Below are 22,837 nucleotides of genomic sequence, written 5' to 3'. Positions count from 1 at the left end.
TGTTTTTTGTTTTTTTGTTTTTTTTGAGGCGGAGTCTCGCTCTGTCGCCCGGGCTGGAGTGCAGTGGCCGGATCTCAGCTCACTGCAAACTCCGCCTCCCGGATTTACGCCATTCTCCTGCCTCAGCCTCCCAAGTAGCTGGCACTATAGGTGCCCGCCACCTCGCCTGGCTAGTTTTTGTATTTTTTTAGTAGAGACGAGGTTTCACCGTGTCAGCCAGGATGGTCTCGATCTCCTGACCTCGTGATCCGCCCGTCTCGGCCTCCCAAAGTGCTGGGATTACAGGCTTGAGCCACCGCGCCCGGCCATCACCAAGTTTTAATTCCAACCAAGAGAATAGCAAAAATAGGAACAAGGAGCACATACTCCTTTCTTTCAGGGATGTGAGTTATAAACTGCACAATTTTTTGCCAGCATACCATTAGCCAGATTTTAGTCATAAGTCTACATCCAGATGGAAGAGAGGCTAGAAAATTATTTCTTTCACTGAGCACTAATATGCCCAATACTGAAAATTCCTTTTACTACTATAAAAAGGAGAAAATGGGTATTAATTTCTACCCCCATGCACAGTGATTGATTATTGAGAATGGATTATTGAGGTGGGAAATTAAAGAAAGAAAGATAAATAAAATTAAAAAGAGAAATAAGCTTTCCTGTATTAGGCTGACTTGTTCCAGGGGCAGCAACAGGCACAGCTCAGACACAGGAAAAGTTTGATAATACTATCTAATGTGCCCTGAAGACTGTCCAGTACTCCCTCAACATAGGGAGGAGAAAAACAAATTTTCCTTTCTCTTAAGGCATGAGTTTATAGATTCCTGTTCTCTGTAACTAGTAACTTCAAGTATTCTGTTTTATCTAAGTGGTATAGTGAAGGTGATAAACTGCCTAAGCAGGCCTGAGATACAGTCACCTGGGCACCATAGTGAAGGTCATGGAATAGGCCATGCTAGGCACTATGGCAAACCCAGATAACAAACATCTGGGCTGCATAGCAATGATCATGTGTAATCCTGAGTTATGAACCTGTCACAATTTGATTAACTGTCTTTGTTCTGCCTCTGTATACTTGCTTTTGTGCCATGGTAAGCCTGCTTCAAGCTAGCCTGTCCCCATTTTGAAGTGTATAAAAGTCAAGTGCTGTCTTTGTTCTAGGCCAAGTTTTTGGATGTTAAGTCTGCTGGGTCTGAGTGTACTCAAAAAAGATCCTCTTGTATACACCCCAAGGTCTCTCTTGTCCTCCTAATTCCTGCAATATTATGACCCAAGCCAGGCCAATGAGAGTCAATCCTGGGATTTGTGCTAAAATTATTATGAAACTTGCAATGCAGATGGAATGCAGTCTTGACTACTGGCCATCCTGACCATGTCAAGGAGACAACTTAACTGAGAATGACATCAACACAATGAGAATGGAACCATGAGATGGAGAGGGACAGTGTACTAATGACACAGTTTAAGGCTGTGAATCTATCTGGTTAGTTTTTTCTGTGAATGTTTTCTCTTCAAACAGAATACTGCATACTAAGATGTTGAACCTTTAGAGTTTCATCCACTGTTCTTCATCCTGTCTGTATTAAAATGTCCCAGAACAAAGCTGGGATTTGTCCATTGAATTGCCAACTAGAATTGCACAACATGCAATTCATCAAACTTGCTGTGTGGGATACTAGCTAGAATTTACAAAATCTCTCCTTGACAGATGTTTCTTTCATTCTACTTTCATGTATTACATAATGTTGGGAGGTGGATATCTTTTTTTTTTTTTTTTTTTTTTTTTTTTTTTTTTTTTTTTGAGGCGGAGTCTTGCTCTGTCGCCCAGGCTGGAATGCAGTGGCGCGATCTCCGCTCACTGCAAGCTCTGCCTCCTGGGTTCACGCCATTCTCCTGCCTCAGCCTCCCAAGTAGCTGGGACTACAGGCGCCCGCCACCTCGCCCGGCTAATTTTTTGTATTTTAGTAGAGACGGGGTTTCACTGTGTTCGCCAGGATGGTCTCGATCTCCTGACCTTGTGATCCGCCCGTCTCGGCCTCCCAAAGTGCTGGGATTACAGGCTTGAGCCACCGCGCCCGGCCGGGAGGTGGATATCTTGCTACTTCTGCTATTTTCACTCCTACTGCTCCAGATGGAGGTGCACTGACTGCTGACCTAGATGCACATAAGTATGTGGTCTGTGTCCTTGCTGTTTTCCTAGTGTTCCTATACCTTGAACTTCCCAATTATATTAGCCAATAGTCTCTTTTTGCCTAAGCCACTTTGAGTTGGATTTCTATCACCAGCAACCAAAAGAATCCTGACTAATGCTCCAAGTAAGCCTTGTTCAAGGAAGAGACTTTGCATCATATTCTAAATGTTCTAGCCTCAATGGCTCTTCCTAAACTGGGGAACAAAATTTAAAAGATTAATTTGTATATCTTTTCTTTGGGAACATACATATAAATATAAAATTATATTTTTAAAGGTTAGATGGATACACATCAAACTAGTAACAGTGAGTTACTTCCTGAGAAACAGTAAGGAGAGCAGAATTAGGGATAATGATCAAAAGAGCCCTTGGTTTTATCTGTAATATTCCAATTTTAAACATAAGTTTAAAATATTGTGATTTTAAGTCAGTGATTTAAAAAAAAACTTCTAAAAGCAAGATTCTCTTTTCTTCTCCTCTACCAGTCCATTCCTGAATAGTTCCATTCAAAAACAAGGTAAGCATGCATGTTGAAGGGAGGTGGCAGTGCATGACAGGAACCACAATGGCCAGAAGGAAGAGTCAGAGTACAAAAAGGTTGAAGAGGGAGTCCATGAAGGAAAGCTGTTGGGATGAAGTGTTGGAGCCCAAGTGGGGCATGAAGGAAATATGTACACAAGAGGGGAAATGGTGGGCCAGGCATGGTGGCTCATGCCTGTAATTCCTGCACTTTGGAGGGCCAAGGCAAGTGTATCACTTGAGGTCAGGAGTTTGAGACCAGACTGGCCAATATTGTGAAAGCCCGTCTCTACTAAAAATGCAAAAATTAGCCAGGCATGGTGGCAGACACCTGTACTCTCAGCTGCTTGGGAGGAGAATTGTTTAAATGTGGGAGGCAAAGGTTTCAGTGAGCCAAGATTGCACCACTGCACTCCAGCCTGGGTGACAGAGTGAGACTCCATCTAAAAAAAAAGGCGGGGGGGCAATGGCAAGAGTTTTGAACAATAAGTAAATCTACTAAGGGCAATGCAAACTAGAGTGCCCACTGGGAAGGGATTAAGAAATATGGAAAGATAAATGTAAAAATATAGAGAGGAAACAACCACTCTCTCTGACTACTTAATTAACACAGAATACTTCTGTGGCCACAGATGTGTGAGGATTTTTCCCACAGTGAACCCTGAAAATGTGAGACAGGTTTCAGTTAATTTAGAAAGTTTATTTTGCCAAGGTTGAGGACATGTGCCCATGACACAGCCTCAGGAGGTCCTGATGACATGTGCCCAAGGTGGTCAGAGCATACTTTGGCTTTATACATTTTAAGGAGATATGAAACATCAATCAACACACGTAAGATGAACATTGGTTTGGCCTGGAAAGATTGGACAACTCAAAGTCAGGAGGGGACTTCCAGGTCATAGGTAGATAAAAGACAAATGGTAGCATTCTTTGGAGTTTCTGATTAGCCTCTCCAAAGGCAACAATCAGCTATACATTTATCTCAGTGAGGAGAGGGATGACTTTGAATAGAATGGGAGGCAGGTTTGCCCTAAGCAGTTCCCAGCTTGACTCTTCCCTTTAGCTTAGTGATTTTGGGGATCCAAGATATTTTCCTTTCACACCACCAGCAACCAATTCTCCAGCAGAGTCTCCAAAGGATACAGCTGAGTGTCTTCTAATTCAATTCAATTCTAATACTATCTACCTGGAAATAATGTCAGATTCCATAGGTTGAGGGCTCAGTCCCATAAGATTATTCCCACTTCAGACACCAATTGTAATAGGTTGTCATATATAATTCTGACAGATCAGCTATAAATTGGGCTTCCCGCTCTCCCCTCCTCCTGTTTGATTAAGTTACTAGGATGGCTCCCAGAACTCAGGGAAACACTTAATTTACCATTTATCATTAAGGATATGACAAAGGATACACATGAACAGCCAGATGGGAGAGGCACATGGAATGAGGCTAGTAGGAAGGACACAAAGCTTTCATGCCCTCCCCAGAACTCCCTCCAGGCAACTCCATGTATTCAGTTATCTGAAAGCTTCCAGAACTCAGTCCTTTTGGGTTCTTTGGGTTTTTAATGGAAGCCTCATTATGTAGACATAATTAATTAAATCATTGGCCATTGGATTATCAACTCAACCTTCATCCACTCTCTGCTCCCCAGAGGTTGAGGGGGGTGGGGGGATGGACTGAAATTTCCAATCCTCTAATCTACATGGTTGGTTGCCCTGGCAACCAGCCTCCATCTGAAACTAGGGTCCCAGCCACCAGTCATCTCATTAGCATACAAAAGACACTCTTATCGCTCTAGAGATTCCAAGGATTTAAGGAGCTATATTTAAGGAGATGGGGATGAAAGTCAAATATATATTTCACAATATCACAGGAGAAAACTGGAATGAACCCTGAGATGTTGAATTGGCATTGAAGGTATCCACCTTAAAGCACACCATTGACCCACAGACAAAATAAACTCCCCATGGTAACTGAGGTGCTCAAATTTAAAACAGAGCCAAGTGGCCACGGCTGGATTTGGGAAAAGTCATGTACTCTGTTCTCAGAAGATGTTGTAAAAGTATCATGGGACCTCCATTTCTATAATCAAGCTAAACCAGTTCCTGTTGCTGTTAAGATAAACTGGGGCCAGCAACCACCCCCATCGGCCATTTTAAAGAAACACCTGACAGAGACTTCTGGTTTGGGGCTTGAAAACAAACCAATCAGCAATAACCTGCCACTGCCAATCAGGGTTCAGCTGTATCAACCAATCAGGGCTTAGCTACCCCAATGAGTCAGAACTAAGGAAGTTTCAAACTTTCATTTGCATAAACAGACCTGACTGACAACCTGGAAAGGAACTTTTGCTATAAAACCAAAACCTCTCTTTGCTCTCTGGAATGCACCTTCATTTTACGCTGAAGGCTGGGTCTACCCAGCTTGGAAATTGTTTACTGGAATAAAGTTACTTTCCTCCAAATTCCTTTTCAGATAACCTTTTTTTTAAGTTTTAAAATGTCCACTTTATTTCACATGACACTTAACCAGTTATCATTTATATCTGAGGAAGAGATGGCCCAGGAGACTGATACATAGTAAAACATTCCAAGAAATGCAAACCAATCCTGTACATGTCCAGGCATCACTAGACAAGTGTATCATGATGCAGAAATATAGGTATCACTACTACATTTTACACAAAAGGGAATTATCAATAAACTTTAGAAAGTAGTAAATTCACCTGTCCCTTAATATAGGAATATGCAATTGTTACAAAGCCATAGTAAATGGTTTATATTCGGTTGGTGCAATAGTAATTGTGGTTCTGCCATTACTTTTAATGTAATTTTATTTTACGTTACTCTGCTGTTACATAGGGCATAACATTTTCACAAGGCTTTTTTGGGACTATAGTCAATGATGAGCAACACACAATAGTTGCCCAACTAAATAACAATCACTAAACAAACAGGACATCCTTTTACATATACACAAATCTGCATGGAAAAGTACTAACGTTTTAGACTTGGACTTGTGTACTTTGTTTCCCCTTTCTAGTGTGTTAAGAAGTGACATGTACTTCAGTTTGCCAAAAGAAATGCTGGTGTTCTGGCAGCAACATGCTACTTCTATTACACAGTAAAGTAGATACCAGAACTATAAAGGCAGGAAGTGTAAATGAATTTTTATTGGGAAGGAAAGCTGCCAACTTCAACAGCAGCAAAGGAAGAGTGAATAAGGAAACTCTTATTTACTCTTTCCACAGATACACGTGACCTCCATAATATGTGATATAGGAGACATTTCAATTTGTGACACCTCAACCCAGAAATGGCAAGCGCTTTTCCATTCAATCTGATATTTCTGGATTTCTACTAAAAAGAATACATTAAGAGCATGGAAAAGTTGTTTATTAAGAAGAAACCCCCAAAAGTAAGGGAGGGAATGTAGAAATTAAGAAGTTATGTGGAACACTGCTGAGGATAGGCCCCCAAAACTGGCCATAAACAAAATCTCTGCAGTACTGTGACATGTTCATGATGGCCATGATGCCCACACTGAAGGCTGTGGGCTTACCAGAATGAGGGCAAAGAATACCTGGCCCACCCAGGGTGGAAAACCGCTTAAAGGCCTTCCTGAACCACAAACAACAGCATGAGCGATCTGTGCCTTAAGGACATGTTTCTGCTGCAGATAACTAGCCAGAGCCTATCCCTTTGTTTCGGCCCATCCCTTTGTTTCCCATAAGGAATACTTTTAGTTAATCTATAATCTATAGAAACAATGTTTATCACTGGCTTGCTGTCAATAAATATATGGGTAAATCTCTGTTCATGGCTCTCAGCTCTGAAGGCTGTCATTCCCCTGATTTCCCACTCCACACATTATATTTCTCCGTGTGTGTCTTTAATTCCTCTAGCACTGCTGGGTTAGGGTCTCCACAACCAAGCCAGTCTTGGCAGAACATTCTTTAAATTATAATTAACTGCATTTTTATATCTTCACAGTAATACAAAACACAGTCGTTTGCAAAACTGGTTCAGATTACTTAAATACCAGATACATTTTTTATTCCTCTACATAAGCATTTGGAAGGTCTTATGTTTACATGAAATTAAGCTATGAATGCTTTTCTATAGCAGTAACTGCACACCAGGAAGGCCAAGACAAACACAAATCAGGGAATAGAGTTTTCCCAAAGCTGCAGTGTGAAAAGACTATAAACAGTTGATTCCAAACACATGAATGGGTTTCTTTGCTATAGGAAATCCAAGTGGAATAAGGAAAGGAGATGTGTAAAAAGGTTTCTTGAAGGGAGGAAGGATGACACCTTTTATGCATTTAGTTTTCAGCCCCTTCTACTACATCACATTCTTCCTTGCACTGTGTGATAGCCATAGTGTTAGGTTGTTTCTAAGCAGATAAGGGTGCTGTCTTTGTATGAATCTTTATTCCGTGTATCAAGTTCCACAGTGTATCTGTTTTATTCAGCATGTCAGTGAACTCTGCATTATTAAGGATCTCATGGTAAAATACAGAAAAGTTAAGAGCAAGTCCCAGGTAGATTGGGTGTGTGAATTGCCTCTTTCTTGCTTATATCAAATGCCTCTTGGTAAGCTCCTTGGGAATTATCAATCTTTGTTTTCAATCATCACCACTTGCAACTTAGGCAAGGTACAGGAAGTAATCTCCCTTCATTTTCAATTAGAAGACCTTACTCTCTGGATTAGTTGCATCAGCTATTAATTCTTACCCAGCAATTCCAGGACTGTGGTGCAGATGGATCTCAGCTGAGACTCCACTTTCTCCTGATAGTCCTTAATCAGCTGCAACTTCTTGTCAGAGGTAACAGTTTTCTGCTCAATGCTCAAGATGACCCTCTAGGCAGACCTGTGATCCCCTGACTGTGTTTGTGTAGGCTGCTGAAAGCAGGTTGAGCTTCTTGTTAAACAGCTTGGTGCCCTGCTCAGTCACAGCCTTCACACAGGTAGTGATGTAGTTGTAACATCTGGCCAGCTCAGCCAGCTTGGCCTTCTAGGATCAGCACCATCTTCTCTGTGGCAGGCACAGGGCTGGGACTGGGACAGAGGCAGAAGATGAGGAGAGTGAGGGCAAGCCCCAAGCCAGATTGAGAGGAGTTCTCAAGAGCTTCCACTCAAAGCCATCCCTGAGGAGAGCCTGGTCACTCCGTGAGGGCAGTGCCTTGCTCAGGCCCTCAAGCCCAGCATCGCTGGAGGAGGCCCATGGGCCCACCCTGGCACTCCCTTTTTCAGAGAACTTTCATTCACATTCTTGGCATCAGAAGTAGGATTCAAAGCAAACTACAACTCTCCTCCCTACATCATCCTAAACCAATACATTTGGGCCTGCAAGAGCCCCTTGGACTCAGTTGTCTTCTTGGCCTTAGTTGTCTTCAGGATGGGAGGTGAGTAGCGGGGCTGCCTCCAGTAAGTCCTCTCAAATTCCCATGCCTTGGCTAAGGTCCTACAGACTTAATTTTCTTAAGGAGGTCTGCTCATCTGGCTCCACAAGGTAACCATTTGTGGGATACGCTTGCACTTTGTGGGGTACCCTCATGCTTCATGGGGTATGCTTACACTTCAGTTTTGCTAGGATGCATGGACTCCTACTGCACTTGAAATGATGCATTTATCAGGTCAGTGCAAAGGTTTCATGGAGACATTCACGCTATGGACCCTGGAAGGGAAGGGATGTCTTTGTTAAGTCAATGCAATGGGTAGCTTGTATTTCAAGTTTTCTCTGTTGATCAGCCACTTTTCAGCACTCTCAGCTGGCTTTATAAGCAAAAATTATAATCCAGGGAGTTACAATTGGCTAGGTCTCTGGACAAAAATTACATAGGATAATCCTAAACTTCCTTGGCAGATATGGAGCTCTTTTGAAATTTCAAATGTTCCTGCATGCACAATTGGAATAGATAACACCAAAACTGTCAGAGATAATGGAAAGTGTTTCTTTTTTCAGATGAGATCTGTCACATTCAGGTGGTATGGCTGCAGATAGAAAGTCTTTTTTCCCAATTGGCTTTTTTTTTTTTTTTTTTTTTTTTTTTTTTTTTTTTGAAGCAAGTTATCTACAAATGGTTTAGCACCAGGTTTCCCAAGAATGTGTGTTCATGACAGGCAAGGGAGTGGCTGCCTCTTGTTTCCCAGGACTAGGGGCTCTCTGCACTGCAACTGGCCCTTTTGAAAGTTACTTTATTTTACTTTAAGTTCTGGGACCCATGTGCAGAACATGCAGGTTTGTTATATAGGTATACATGAGCCATGATGGTTTGCTGCATTTATCAACCCATCATCTACGTTTTAAGCCCCACATGCATTAGCTATTTGTCCTGATGCTCTCTGTCCACTTTCCCCCACCCCCCAACAGGCCCCAGTGTGTGTTGTTCCCCTCCCTGTGTCCATGTGTTTTCTCTGATCAGCTCTCACTTATGAATGAGAATATATGGTGTTTGGTTTTCTATTCCTGGGTTAGTTAGCTGAGGATGATGGTTTCCAGCTTCATCCATGTCCCTGCAAAGGACATGATCTCATTCCTTTTTATGGCTGCATAATATTCCATGGTGAATATGTACCACATTTTCTTTATCCAGTCTATCATTGATGGGCATTTCGGTTTGTTCTTTAGAAAATTCTAAACAGAATCAAAAGGCTACTATTGCCTCCCTTAAGATAAAATAATTCCAGGCTGGACGTGATGGCTCATGCCTAAAATCCCAGCACTTTGGGAGGACAAGGTGAGTGGATCACTTGAGGTCAGGAGTTCGAGACCAGCCTGGGAAACATGGTGAAATCCCATCTCTACTAAAAATACAAAACTTAGCTGGGCGTGGTGGTGCACACCTCTAGTCCCAGCTACTTGTGAGGCTGAGGCATGAGAATCACTTGAATCAGGGAGGCGGAGACTGCAATGAGCTGAGATCACACCACTGCACTCCAGCCTGGGTGACAGAGTGAGACCTTGTCTCAAAAGAAAAAAAAAGAGAGAGAGACAGAGAGAGAGAAAGAAAAATAAAATTCCAAATTGAGTGAATGCCTTCATGAAATAGAAAGAGCAATTAGAGCTTGTGAACCTGAAACTAAAGCTGGAAAAAAACCTCTGGAAGAAACTTCTTCCACTAGACTCCCCTTTCTGCCACTCTTCCTGTCTTCATTCCCCTTTCTGCCACTCTTCCTGTCTTCCTGTCTTCTTCCAGTCTTTCTTTCAGAAAATCTTTTTGCCACCTGTCCTTTATCCTTCACTTTCTCCTGCCTCTTTCACTCTTTCAGCTGGTTATTTGGGAAACATTTCTAAATTTTTTCTGAACTTGTCTGTGTGTTTTCTTGTAAAATCCTGTGAAAAATTCCTGTGGCTGTATGTTACTTTGATATCCATTTTAATCCTCTTCTGACACACCCAGACTTCTTGAAAAAGCTTAAATTCTTTCTGTGCTTGAGGTATAAATTTGCTACCCTATTTTCTTTAAAGCTCAGTAAAGGCTTCAGCCATGTGGAACAGATAAATTTCAGCCCATTCCATTTACAGAAATGCAGTTGGAATCAAATTGTTTTTTGAAACTAATGAGTTTTACTTAACTCATGGCTAAGTTTTAAAATGAAAGCTATAAGATCTTTATTTGTGTCTGTATTTTTGTGTACATACATGTTTACATATCTATTCATATATTGTCTATAGTTCCAAATTGTTTTATAAATAAATGAGTACTTGCCAGGTGCAATGGCTTGTGCCTGTAATCCAAGCTCCTCAGGACACTGAGGTGGAAGGATCACTTGAGCCCAGGACTCTGAGGCTGCAGTCAGCTATGACTGGGCCACTGCACTCCACCCTAGGTGACCGTGAGAGCCCATCTCTTACAAAAAAATAAAAGAATACCCATAGATTAAGCAAATAAGCTGAAATACTTTTCAAGTTAATATGATTTAGTCATCTTTTGGCAGATGGGACTAGACTAACATTGTTGGTTTGATGAAAATGGCCACATCTTCTGAGTTATCAGCAAAATGTGCACGTATTTAACTTTAGAGTTCTTGCTTTTATAATATTTGCCTGGAATGCAATAATGTACAATTGGTTGACAGAAACAGCGTGGGATAATGACTAGATTTGTTTGACGTCTCTTTAAATTTTCTAGGCATAATTCTTTGAGAGTGAATGGATTTGGTGAATTTGGACAGGATAAATTTTGTAAATTGGTTTATGTTTTGTGATATGTTTACTTGGGAAGGTTTTTAAAATCTCTTCAGTAAGTATACCCCTAGAGATCCATTAAGCTAAATTAAATGATGGATGTTCATTGAATGTCTAGATCATTTCCAGATAAAATATAATGCTGAGATATTGGTTGCTGAATATAAGTATAGGCTCATATACTGCTGACTTCTTATTTCCAAGGAAAACAAAAGTTATGTGAATCTGTTAGTAGAAATGTCCTGTTTCATATTAAAGAGTTGTTTTGTTAGAAAGCCTGTGTCTCTGGAAATTGTAAAATGTGTATTCATGGATTTTTGATATGTGATTGGTGGTTAAGAGTTGATAACTTCTAGCTGGGTGTGGTGGCTCGTGTCTGTAATCCCAGCACTTTGGGAGGCCAAAGCAAGTGGATCACCTGAGGTCAGGAGTTTGAGACTACCCTGACCAACACAGTGAAACCCCATCTCTACTAAAAATACAAGAATTAGCCAGGTGTAGTGGTACGTGCCTGTAGTCACAGCTACTTGGGAGGCTGAGACATGAGAATCGCTTGAACCTGGGAGGCGGAGGTTGAGGTGAGCCAAAATTGCACCACTGCACTCCAGCCTGGGTGATAGAGTGAGACTCTGTCACAAAAGAAAAATTGAGGCCAGGCATAGTGGCTCACACCTGTAATCCCAGCACTTTGGGAGGCTGAGGCAGGTGGATCACGAGGTCAGGAGATCAAGACCATCCTGGCTAACATGGTGAAACCCTGTCTCTACTAAAATACAAAAAATTAGCTGGGCATGGTGGTGGGTACCTGTAGTCCCAGCTACTCAGGAGGCTGAGGCAGGAGAATGGCGTGAACCTGGGAGGCGGAGCTTGCAGTGGGCCGAGATCACACCACTGCACTCCAGCCTGGGGAACACAGCAAGACTCCATCTCAAAAAAAATTGATAACTTCCTGGGTTTTCATTGAAAATTAGGGTTTCTAAGAGTTGACATTATAACTAATGTGTGATTTAACTACTAGAAATGAAAAAGACCATTTCATATGTAAGTATATGAGAAGAATCTGATGTATTTTTGGTAAGGAAGGTTGAAAAGAAAGAGGATTATTTTGTATAAGAAAGAATGCTATGTGGCAAATTTTTCTCCTAAAGTGATTGGTTAGTTAAGAAAGAGAAAGTGTAAGAAAAAGCAGAAAGTCCAAGCATATCGTAAATGGTCTAAGTCATGATAAGGTTTATGAAAAGAGCATTTATAGAGGGAATTTTCTGTGTCATCACTTTGTCTACAATTGGAGGGAAATTATTTATGTGTCTTACTAGGGATTGAACTTCGATGTGAAAAACACACTGATGCAGATTTTGTCCCCTGTGTTAGAATAGCAAGGTTTTCTTAGAATGTGGATTTGCTCTTAGTAAAATTATAAGAGGTTTTCATTAATTCTGAAATTTGTTTCTTTGACAGTCATCCTCTCAATTACAAACAATTTCTATTTCTGCCACATTTCTCCCTGGAATCTATCTAACTTCTTTCCCTAGTTTCAAGTTGGAAATACAGCTCTCCTTTCGATCCTAAAAAGATATGGTTTTTGCTTGGTTGGGATGATAACATTCTCCTTCAAACTTTTTTTGACTCCTGTAACATTTTTCTGGTTCTGCCAGTTCACTTTTAATCAGGTTTAACTTTCAGGTTATCTAAATGAACTTACCAAAAGAAAAAGCAATCACATTGCAGGAGGTTTTCTTTTCTTTGCCTTTTGGGCAATTGGCCTAGGAAACGAAGATTCTGTTTTACCAAGATAATTTCCTGTGCTTCAAGTTATCTTTATTAGGTTTCTTATTACTTAGGAAAACTGAGCTTTAAAAGGGTTAAGGTTTTTACATTCATGTAACTTTTTCTATTGCTTTTGATGTATTTTGATTGTCAGTCTGGCTAAATAAATATTACTTTGCAGCAGACTTTGATTCTACTGAATCAGATACTTTGAACTTTAAACCTTGTGACATCTTTGGAAGGTTTCCTGGGATCAAAGCCCTAAATTAAATCTTTTTTACTTCATCTTGTAGAGATATTATTAGGAAGCATTGTCAAATAAAAATTATTTTTATCTTTCTTTAAGTTGCATTTGTGTAAATGTTATTAAAATGTGTTTCAAAATTGTATGTGATAAAATTCTGAGATATAGTGATATGCGTTGTCAATCAGCTATAGTCCAAAATTTCTTTTCATGGAACTGCTGATCAGTATCAAGCAAGGCAAAATTGATTGCATGAAATTAAGTAACTGATAAGGATAATGTTTTATGACTTTTATTTAGAGCATTCTTGTTCTTAAATGTTTTGTTTTTCAGATTCAAGGAAATTTTACTTCATAATCTATTTATAGCTAGTAATAATTTGGTAAAATATCCTTTTGTTAACAAAGGTGGAAGAATTTGCTTTTTCTCCCTACTTGAAATTCCAAAATTTAGAAACTATTTGTGAGTATTCTTATTTTATTTACATGCTCCCTATAAGCAGGATACTCAACTGGAATTCTCAGTTACAATATCAAGGTTTTGAATGAAATGTCATATTTAAGAATGTACATAAAATGCCTGGCTTCAAGAGTTCCCAAGCTTAGAGTAAGTGAGTCAAAATTGCTACTTCCAGGCATGCCCAAGGACACTACGACTGTAAATGAAATCTGAAGTTTGCCTTGGTTTGGCTTCCTAAACTCAAAAGGTTTTAAATTTAAGATTCCTATAAAATCAGTGTGAAAAGAAAAACTTATGTTTCCAAAGAAAAACTATAATATAACTGTTACTAGATTGTAGACCTGTCCATTGTTTTCAGATCCTTGTTATCTACCTGTAGACTGGACTACACACTGAGTTCTCCTAATTTCCTGATGCCTCTGCCAAACTCCAACAAGGAACACTCCTAGACAATTAACAGGTGCCTACCTGACTTTCTACCTTGCCTGGCCCAGGCTGTTCAAATTGGCTATGAGTCTCTCAGTCACAGAAGTCCCACCAAGGGAGTAGATGGACCCAGAGCAGGTAGCCACATCACTTCAACAATAATATGGAACAAAGACATAACACTGGTCATCATTGCTGCCCATGGCAGGTTTCAACCAAAGGGAAGGAAATGTCAAAAGTATGACCCTGGCCAACAGACAAAATGAACTCCCCATGGTTAACTGAGGTGGCCAAAGTTACAGGAAGCATGGCTGGGAAGGCCTCAGAAAACCTACAATCATGGCAGAAGGCAAAGAGGAAGTAGGCACATCTTACAAGCAGGAGCAGGAAGAAGAGAGTGAAGGGGGAGGTGCTATACACCTTTAAGCCACCAGACCTCATGAGAACTCACTCACTATCAAGAGAACAGCAAGGGGGAAATCTGCCCCCATGATCCAATCACCTCTCATCAGGCCCCCTCCTCCAACATTATGAATTATAATTCTACATAAGATTGGGCAGGAACACAGGTTCAAATCATATCATTCTGCCCTTGGCCTCTCCCAAATCTCAGGCTCTTTTCACATTACAAAATACAATCATCCCTTCTCAAGAGTCCCCCAAAATCTTAACATATTTCAGCATTAATTCAAAAGTCCACAGTCCAAAGTCTCATCTGAGGCAAGGCAAGTCCCTTCCACCTGTGAGCCTGTAAAACCAAAAACAAGTTAGTTATTTCCAAGATACAATGGTGTGACATGGCATTGAATAAATACACCCATTCCAAAAGTGATAAATCACCAAAACAAAGGGGCTACAGGTCCCATGCAAGTCCAAAACCCAGCAGGGCATTAAATTTTGAAACCCCAAAATAATCTCCTTTGACTCCATGTCTCACATGTAGGCTACACTAATGCAAGGGGTGGGCTCCCAAGGCCTTGGGCAGCATTGCCTCTCTAGCCTGCAGGGTTCAGCTCCCATGGCTGCTCTCAAGGGCTGGCATTGAGTACCTACAGCTTTTTCAGGTACATGGTACAAGCTCCAGTGGATCCACCATTCTGGTGTCTGGAGGATGGTGGCCCTCTTCTCACAGCTCCACTATGCAGTACCCCAGTGGGGACTCTCTGTGGGAACTCCAACCCCATTTTTCCCCTCCACACTGTCCTAGTAGAGGTTCTCCATGAGGGGCCTCCACCCCTGCATCAGACTTCTGCCTGGACATCCAGGTGTTTCCAAAAATTCTCTGAAATCTAGGTGGAAGCTTCCAAGCCTCAACTTTTTCCCTCTGCACACCCACAGGCTTAACACCATAAAGAAGCTGCCAAGTCTTAATGGCTTGAACCCTCTGGAGCAGTGGCCTGAGATATATCTGGAGCCCTTTTAACCATAGCTGGAGCTGGAGCAGTTGGGGTGTAGGGAGCAGTGTCCCAAAGTTGTGCAGGGCAGCAGAGCCCTGGACCTGGCCCAAGAAACCATTTTTCCTTCTAGGCCTCTGGGTCTGTGATGGGAGGGGCTGCTGTGAAGGTCTCTGACATGCCTTCAAGGCATTTTCCCCATTGTCTTGATAACTAACATTTGGCTCCTCTTAAGCAAATTTCTGTAGCTGACTTGAATTCTTTCCCTGAAAATGGGGTTTTCTTTTCTACCACATGGCCAGGCTGCAAATTTTCCAAACTTTTATGCTTTGCTTCCCTTTTAAATATAAGTTCCAGTTCCAGTTTTATGTCATTCCTTTGCTCATGAATATAAGCACAGGCTGCCAGAAGCAGCCAGGTCATATCTTGAATGCTTTGTTGCATAGAAATTTCTTCCACCAGATGCCCTAAATCATCACTCCCAAGCTCAAAATTTCACAGATCTCTAGAGCAGAGACACAATGCCTCCAACTTCTTTGCTAAAGTATAATAAAAGTCACCATTGCTCCAATTTCCATTAAGTTCCCCATCTTCATCTGAGACCTCCTCAGCCTGGACTTCACTGTCCATATCACTACCAGCATTTGGTCACAACCATTCAACAAGTCTCTCAGAAGTTCCAAACTTTCCTTCATTTTCCTGTCTTCTTCTGAGCCCTCCAAATTGTTCCAACCTCTGCCCATTATCCGGTTTCAACTCACTCACTATCATGAGAACAAAGCAAGAGAAATCTGTCTCTGTGATTCAACCACCTCCCACCAGGTCCTTCCTCCAACATTGAGGATTAAAATTCAACATGAGATTTGGGTGGGGACACAGATCCAAACCATATCAGGAACAGTCTCATACTCTGTGTTCTCAGAAAGATATTTTAAAACTATCCAACAGGTGCGGTGGCTCATGCCTGTAATCCCAACACTTTGGGAAGCCGAGGCTGGTGGATCAGTTGAGGTCAGGAACTCAAAACCAGCCTGGCCAACACGACAAAACCCCATCTCTACTTAAAAAAATACAAAAGTTAGCCAGGCGTGGTGGCGCCCACCTGTAACCCCAGCTACTCAGGAGGGTGAGGCAGAAGAATCACTTGAACAAAGGAGGCAGAGGTTACAGTGAGCCAATATCGTACCACTGCACTCCAGCCTACAGCCTGGGTGACAAGAGCGAGACTCCAGTTCAAAAAAAAAAAACTATCATAGAAACTTTCTTTCTACAATCAAGTCAAAGCAATTCCTATTGTGGGTGCCACGATAAACTGCAACCAGAAATATCCCCCCTTGGTAGTCTGAAAGAAATAACTGACAGAAATTTCTGTTGGGACTTGGAAACCAAGCAATCAGAGATCACCTGCCTCCAACTGAGGGTTTAGTTGTATGAACCAATCATGGCTCAGTGGTATTGACCAGTCAGAACTCAGCTGCACTGGCCAATCAGAACTAAGTTTTTCCATACTTCATTTGCATAAATAGACTTGATTGGGAACCCGGGCAGAGAAATTTTGCTACAATACCTGAGTCCTCTCTTTGTTCTCTGGAATGCACCTTCATTTTACACTGAAGGCTGCATCTCTCCAGTTTGCAATTTGTTCCCTGGAATAAAGTCTCTTTCTTCCAAACTCATTTTCAGAGCCTTTGTTCACAATGTGAAGTCAAAGTCTTCAGTACATAGCAGCGTTAGGTAGACAGATAGGATAGATACTTGTCTTAGTCTATCTTCTGCTGCTTATAACAGAATACCACAAACTGGATAATTTACAAATAATAGAAGGTTATTTGGCTCATGATTCTGGAGGCTGGAAAGTGCAAGAGCATGGCACTGTCATCTGGCTAGGGTCTTCTTTCTGCATCATAACGTGAGTGGAAGATGGACTTGAGCTCACAAGGCAGAGAAAGAAAATCATCCAAACTCTTCTTTTTTTTCAGAAACCCACTCCCACAATAACCAACCCACTCCTTCAAAAATGGCCTTAATCCATACATGAAGGGCTTCACCCTCATGACCTAATTACTTCTTATTAGGCACCACCTCCCAACACTGTTGCATTGGGGATTAAGTTTCTAACAAACTTTTGGGGAAATATATTCAAACCATAGCAATACTTAAACTGGAATATCTTTGTGTGTGTGTGTGTCTCTGTGTGTGTGTGTGTATGTATGTTCCCTTCCTCACTGAGAGGGCCTGGAATCAGCAAGATCCCAATAGTAATGCAAACACATAGTACTAAGATCTTGGCTTCTAAATACCATTCCCCCATTGAAAGAAAACAATCTGCTTGGAGAAATGGCTGACTTCAGGGCTGATGCAGGGAAAACACAAGATGAGCCAAGCTGGTTTGAAAGGGGTGCCAACCAGCTAAACAAGTGACAATTTGAGCATCAAAATAATTATTGAAATCAATAGATAATAACCAATTAAATAAGATAGGAAACCTTGAGTCCATACTAATGGACTGAATTGTATTCTCCCACAAGTTGTATGTTGAAAGCCTAACTCCCAATGTCTGTGTAGATATGTATTTGGAAATAGGGCCTTTGTGAATTAATTAAGGTTAAATGAAGTTATAAAGGTGGGGCTTTATAAAAAAAGAAAGAGACATCTGTCTCTCTGCCATCTGAGGACACACCAAGAAGACTGCCATCTACAAGCAAGAAAGAGAGCCCTCACCAGAAACCAAACCAGGCTGGACTTTGATCTTGAACTTTCCAGATTCCAGAACTGTGAGAAATGTAATTTTTGTTGTTTAAGCCATCCACTCTATGGTATTTTTTTTCCTTCTTCCGTGTGTCCAACGCATGAACCAAGCATGGGCACAGACCAGAGATGGGCACCACCAACCAGATGCTACTCTACCAGGTCGGGAACATCTATGGGTTTTTTATGGTACCCCTAAGCTGACTAATACATTGATATTAATTAATTAGTTAATGGGCAATACAACAATTACATATTTTCATAGTTACCTCCCTACAAAATACTTACTAATTACCAAAGGAAATTACAGTAGAGAAGCCTAAAAGATACCACCTGAATCAAAGTGCAGTGAGCTGAGATTGCGCCACTGCACTCCAGCCTGGGTGACAGAGTGAGATTCCATCTCAAAAAAAAAAAAAAAATGTAGAATGGGAGAAAATATTTGCAAACTATTTATCTGACAGTAAACTAATGTCCAAAATATATAAGGAACTCAAACAACTCAACCAAAACAAAAACAAATCACCCCATTAAAAAGTAGGCAAAAGCTGAGCACGGTGGCTCATGCCTGTAATCACAGCACTTTGGGAGGCCAAGGCAGGTAGGTTGCTTGAGCCCAGGAGTTCAAGACCAGCCTGGAAAACACCGTAAAACTTTTTCTTCACACACACACAAAAAAAATTAGCCAGATGCGGTGGCATGTGCCTGTGGTCTCAGCTACTCAAGAGGCTGAGGTGGGAGGATCCCTTGAGCCTGGTAAGCAGAGGTTGCAGTGAGCCAAAATCATTCCAATGCACTCAAAGCCTGGGTGACAGAGTGAGACCCTGCTTCAAAAAAAAGTGACCAAAGGATATGAATAGATATTTTTCAAAAGAAGACATACATATGGGCAACAGATATATGAAAAATTTCTCAGAAATGCAAAGTAAAACCACAATGAGATATCATCTTATCTATCCCAGCTATTATCAGAAAAAAAACAAAGAGTTGACAAGACATGGAGAAAAGGGAATTCATACACTCTTGGTAGTAATGTATATTAGTACAATCTCTATGGAAAATAATGTGGAGATTTCTCAAAAAACTAAAAATAGAATTACCATTCAATCCAGCAATTCCACTACTGAGTATCTACCCAAAGGGAAGTAAATCAATATATCAAAAAGATATCTGTACTTGTATGTTCATCACAGCACTATTCACAATAGCAAAGATATGAAATCAATCTAAATGTCCATCAATAGATGTATGGATAAAGAAAATTATATATATACACTATTTAGCCATAAATAATAAAATCATGTATTTTGCAGCAACATGGATGGAATTGGAGGTCATTATCTTAACTGAAACAAGCCAGGCACTGAAAGTCAAAAACCTCATGTTCTCACTCATACATGGGTGCTAAAAAATGTGTACACATGGACATAGCAAGTAGAATGGCAGACAATGGAGACTTGGAAGGGAGAGGGGTTGGGAGGAGGCAGATGATGAGAAAGAAAGTTAATGGGTACAATGCACATTATTTGGGTGATAGATACCTTAAAAGCATTGACTTGACCAATATGCAATCTATGCATATAACCCCATGAATTTGTACTATTTTTTTTGTACAAAAAGGTTTTGTACAAAACCTTGTACATTGCATTAAGGTTCTCCAGAGGGACAGAACTAATAGGATAGATACATATATAAAGGGGAGTTTACTAAGTATTAACTCACATGATCGTAAGGTCCCACGATAGGCCGTCTGCAAGCTGAGGAGAAAAGAGAGCCAGTTCAAGTCCCAAAACTGAAGAACTTGGAGTCTGATGTTCAAGGACAGGAAGCATCCTGCACTGGAGAAAGATATAGGCTGGGAAGCTAGGCCAGTCTAATCTTTTCATGTTTTTCTGCCTGCTTTGTATTGTAGCCACCCTGGCAGCTGATTAGATGGTACCCACCCAGATTAAAGGTGGATCTGCCTTTCCCAGCCCACTGACTCTAATTTCCATTGGCAACACTCTCACAGACACACCCAGGATCAATACTTTGCATCCTTCAATCCAATGAAGTTGACACTCAGTATTAACCATCACAGGCATGAAAGGCAAGGAAAGACTGAAGAATTGTTCCAGACTGAAAAAGGCTAAGAGACATGACAACTAACTGCCATATATGGCTCAGAACTGAATCTTTGACTACAAAGAACAATATCTGGTCAATGGGTGAAACATAAATAGGGTCTAAGATTAGATGGTAGTAATGTAACAATGTCCGTTTGCTGATGTTGATGGCTACATAGTGGCTCTGTAGGAGAATGTCCTTGTTAATAGGAAATACAACTAAAGTATTCAAATGTGATGGGGCATCATGTTAGCAACTTGGTCTCAATTCCAAAAAAAAAGGCTTTTTACACTGTGTTTGCAACTTTTCTGCGTATTTGAGATTGCTTCAAATAAAAAAGCAAAGTACATAATAGAATGTATCATAAAGCAATATTTATGTTAAAATGGGACACTGAATAACTCTAGAAAATTACCCAAGAAACTAGCTTTCCTCTAGGGGAGAGAACAGGAAAACTGGGAGACAATCCTGAGGGAGAGGGAAAGACTTACATTTCTTTATTTTTTGAGACAGAGTCTCACTTTCTTGCCCAGGGTGGAGTGTAGTGGCGTGAACATGGCTCACTATAGTCTCAACTTCCTGGGCTCAAGCAATCCTACCACCTTGGTCTCCTGAGTAGGTGGGACTATAGGTGTGCACCACCATGCCTGGCTAATTTTTTTTTTACTTTTTGTAGAGACATGATTTTGCCGTATCGCCCAGGCTGATCTCAAACTCCTGAGCTCAAGCACACACCAACCTTGACCTCCCAAAGTTCTGGGATTACAGGCATGAGTCACTGGCCCTGCCAAAACTTACATTTCATTGCACACCTCTTTTATTGAAGTATTTTTACCATATGTATGTACTTTTAATTAAAAATTTTAAATTGATATTTTAAAATAAATACATATTTTTAATGTGACCAGAAATTTGATTTCTGGGTATGTACTAGAGAATCACTTGTATATACGCACAATGAGGCATTTAGGAGGATGTTCATTGTAGCGTGGTTCTTAGCAATGAAAAATGGAAAACAAGGGTTTATTAATCTAAAAAAGGCATAAATTTAATAGAATATTATACAGCAGCTAAAAAGGACAAGATCTACATGTATGAATATGCATAGATTGACAAGCTATCTTGAATAAAAGGGGCATGCTGCAGAATATGAAAATATAATATATTTACATTTAAAAAAATAAGGCCAGGTTGCAGTGGCTCATGCTTGTAATCCCAGTACTTCGGGAGGCTGAGGAGGGCAGATCACCTGAGGTCAGGAGTTTGAGACCAGCCTGGCCAACATGGTAAAACCTTATCTCTACTAAAAATACAAAAATTCACCAGGCGTGATGGCTCACACCTGTAATCCCAGCTACTCAGGAGGCTGAGGCTTGAGAATCCCTTGAACTCGGGACAGAGGTTGCAGTGAGCTGAGATCATGCCACTGCACTCTAGCCTGGGCAACAGAGTGAGACTCAGTCTCAAAAAAAAAAGAAGAAGAAGAAGAAGAAAAGAAAATCAACTGTAGAAGATATGTGTAGTTTCTGTAATTCTTTACTGCTCAAGTCACGTGATTTTTTTATTTCCCCAATTGCTCCTAAAGATAATGTCACTATAGCAAAACCTAAGACTTGTCTTTTTAGATTTTTGGATTCAGGCAACTGACTGATACCACCTGGACTCATGGCTTATGACTTAACTGGTCCTGTGGCCCCAGAGGCAGACTCAGCGCATGAGGACCATTCTCCACACCCCCATCATTGTATCCCTAGACAATCAGTGACACCTATTCCCTAGTTTCCTGCCCACCAAACTCTCCTTAAAAACCCCTCACCTCTGAGCCTTTGGAAAGACTGATTTGAGAGATAATTCCAGTTCTACATGGCTGGCCTCATGTCAGCTAAACTATTTATTTACTGTAATACCACAGTCTCAGTGAACTGGTTTTGTCTGTGCAGTAGGCAGGAAGAGCCCATCAGGTGATGACACTGACTTAATCAATCCTATCCCTTCTTTACAAAGAATGTCCAAGGCAAAATATTTTAAGAAAGGCATATAAGTCAGGAAAAGACGTGAAAGAGTATGCCTAGGCATCTGGGGACAATGTCCAAGTACAAACTCAAAGAGACAAGAAATACAGACTGCTTCCTTACCAGATCCGAAAAGCTTCAAGAGGAGAGAGGTGTTAGTGCTGCCACTTGCCAGCCCAGTCTCATATCACTCTCACTGACCCACCCTCTGCAACAGCCATGCTTAGAGGCATTTATTTCCTTGAATATCCAAGTTCATTGCTATCCCTGTCTCCTCCTTTCACCCAGAATGCCTTTTCTCTTCTTACCTACCTGCATGGGTTAGAACTCAGTTCCTTTGTGAAGTCTTCTCTCTGCACCAAGAGAAGGTAAGTCACCCTGTCATTGGTGCCCCTGAGCATCTGGTATATACCTGCATTTGTATTTATTGTATTTATTGTATAGCCATGACGGAATTTTTTCACCCACAGAACTGGGTTCAGATTCTGGCTTATTTGGCTGTGGAGAATTTTGTCTAACTCAGAGTTTCTGAAAGGAGTAAATAGAGCACTTGACACAGCATTGCCCTTAAATTAACTCTCTGATGTTCACTCTTTCCTCATAGGAACCATGAGTCAGGTTTAGTGACTTAAGGTACTTAATTAATAAGCAATTAATTCTTTAGTAACAGACCTATTCCCATCATTCCCATATGGGGGTATATTTATATATTTTGTATATATAAAATATATATTCGTGTGCATATGTGTCTTATAGTAATATTACATTGGTTTT

The 22,837-nt window shown here is 40.9% G+C and overlaps 1 pseudogene; it reads right to left on the bottom strand.

The window, feature by feature from the left end:
- Positions 1 to 7,037: 7,037 nt before the first annotated feature.
- LOC108516001 (14-3-3 protein theta pseudogene) lies at positions 7,038 to 22,381 on the bottom strand (annotated as a pseudogene).
- Positions 22,382 to 22,837: the final 456 nt, after the last annotated feature.

The sequence above is a fragment of the Rhinopithecus bieti genome, unplaced genomic scaffold (assembly GCF_001698545.2).
Source record: "Rhinopithecus bieti isolate Rb0 unplaced genomic scaffold, ASM169854v2 scaffold_35950, whole genome shotgun sequence".
In the NCBI taxonomy this organism is placed as follows: Eukaryota; Metazoa; Chordata; class Mammalia; order Primates; family Cercopithecidae; genus Rhinopithecus; species Rhinopithecus bieti.
Note: the sequence above shows the minus strand (reverse complement) of the source record. Positions and strands in the feature narration are given on the sequence as shown.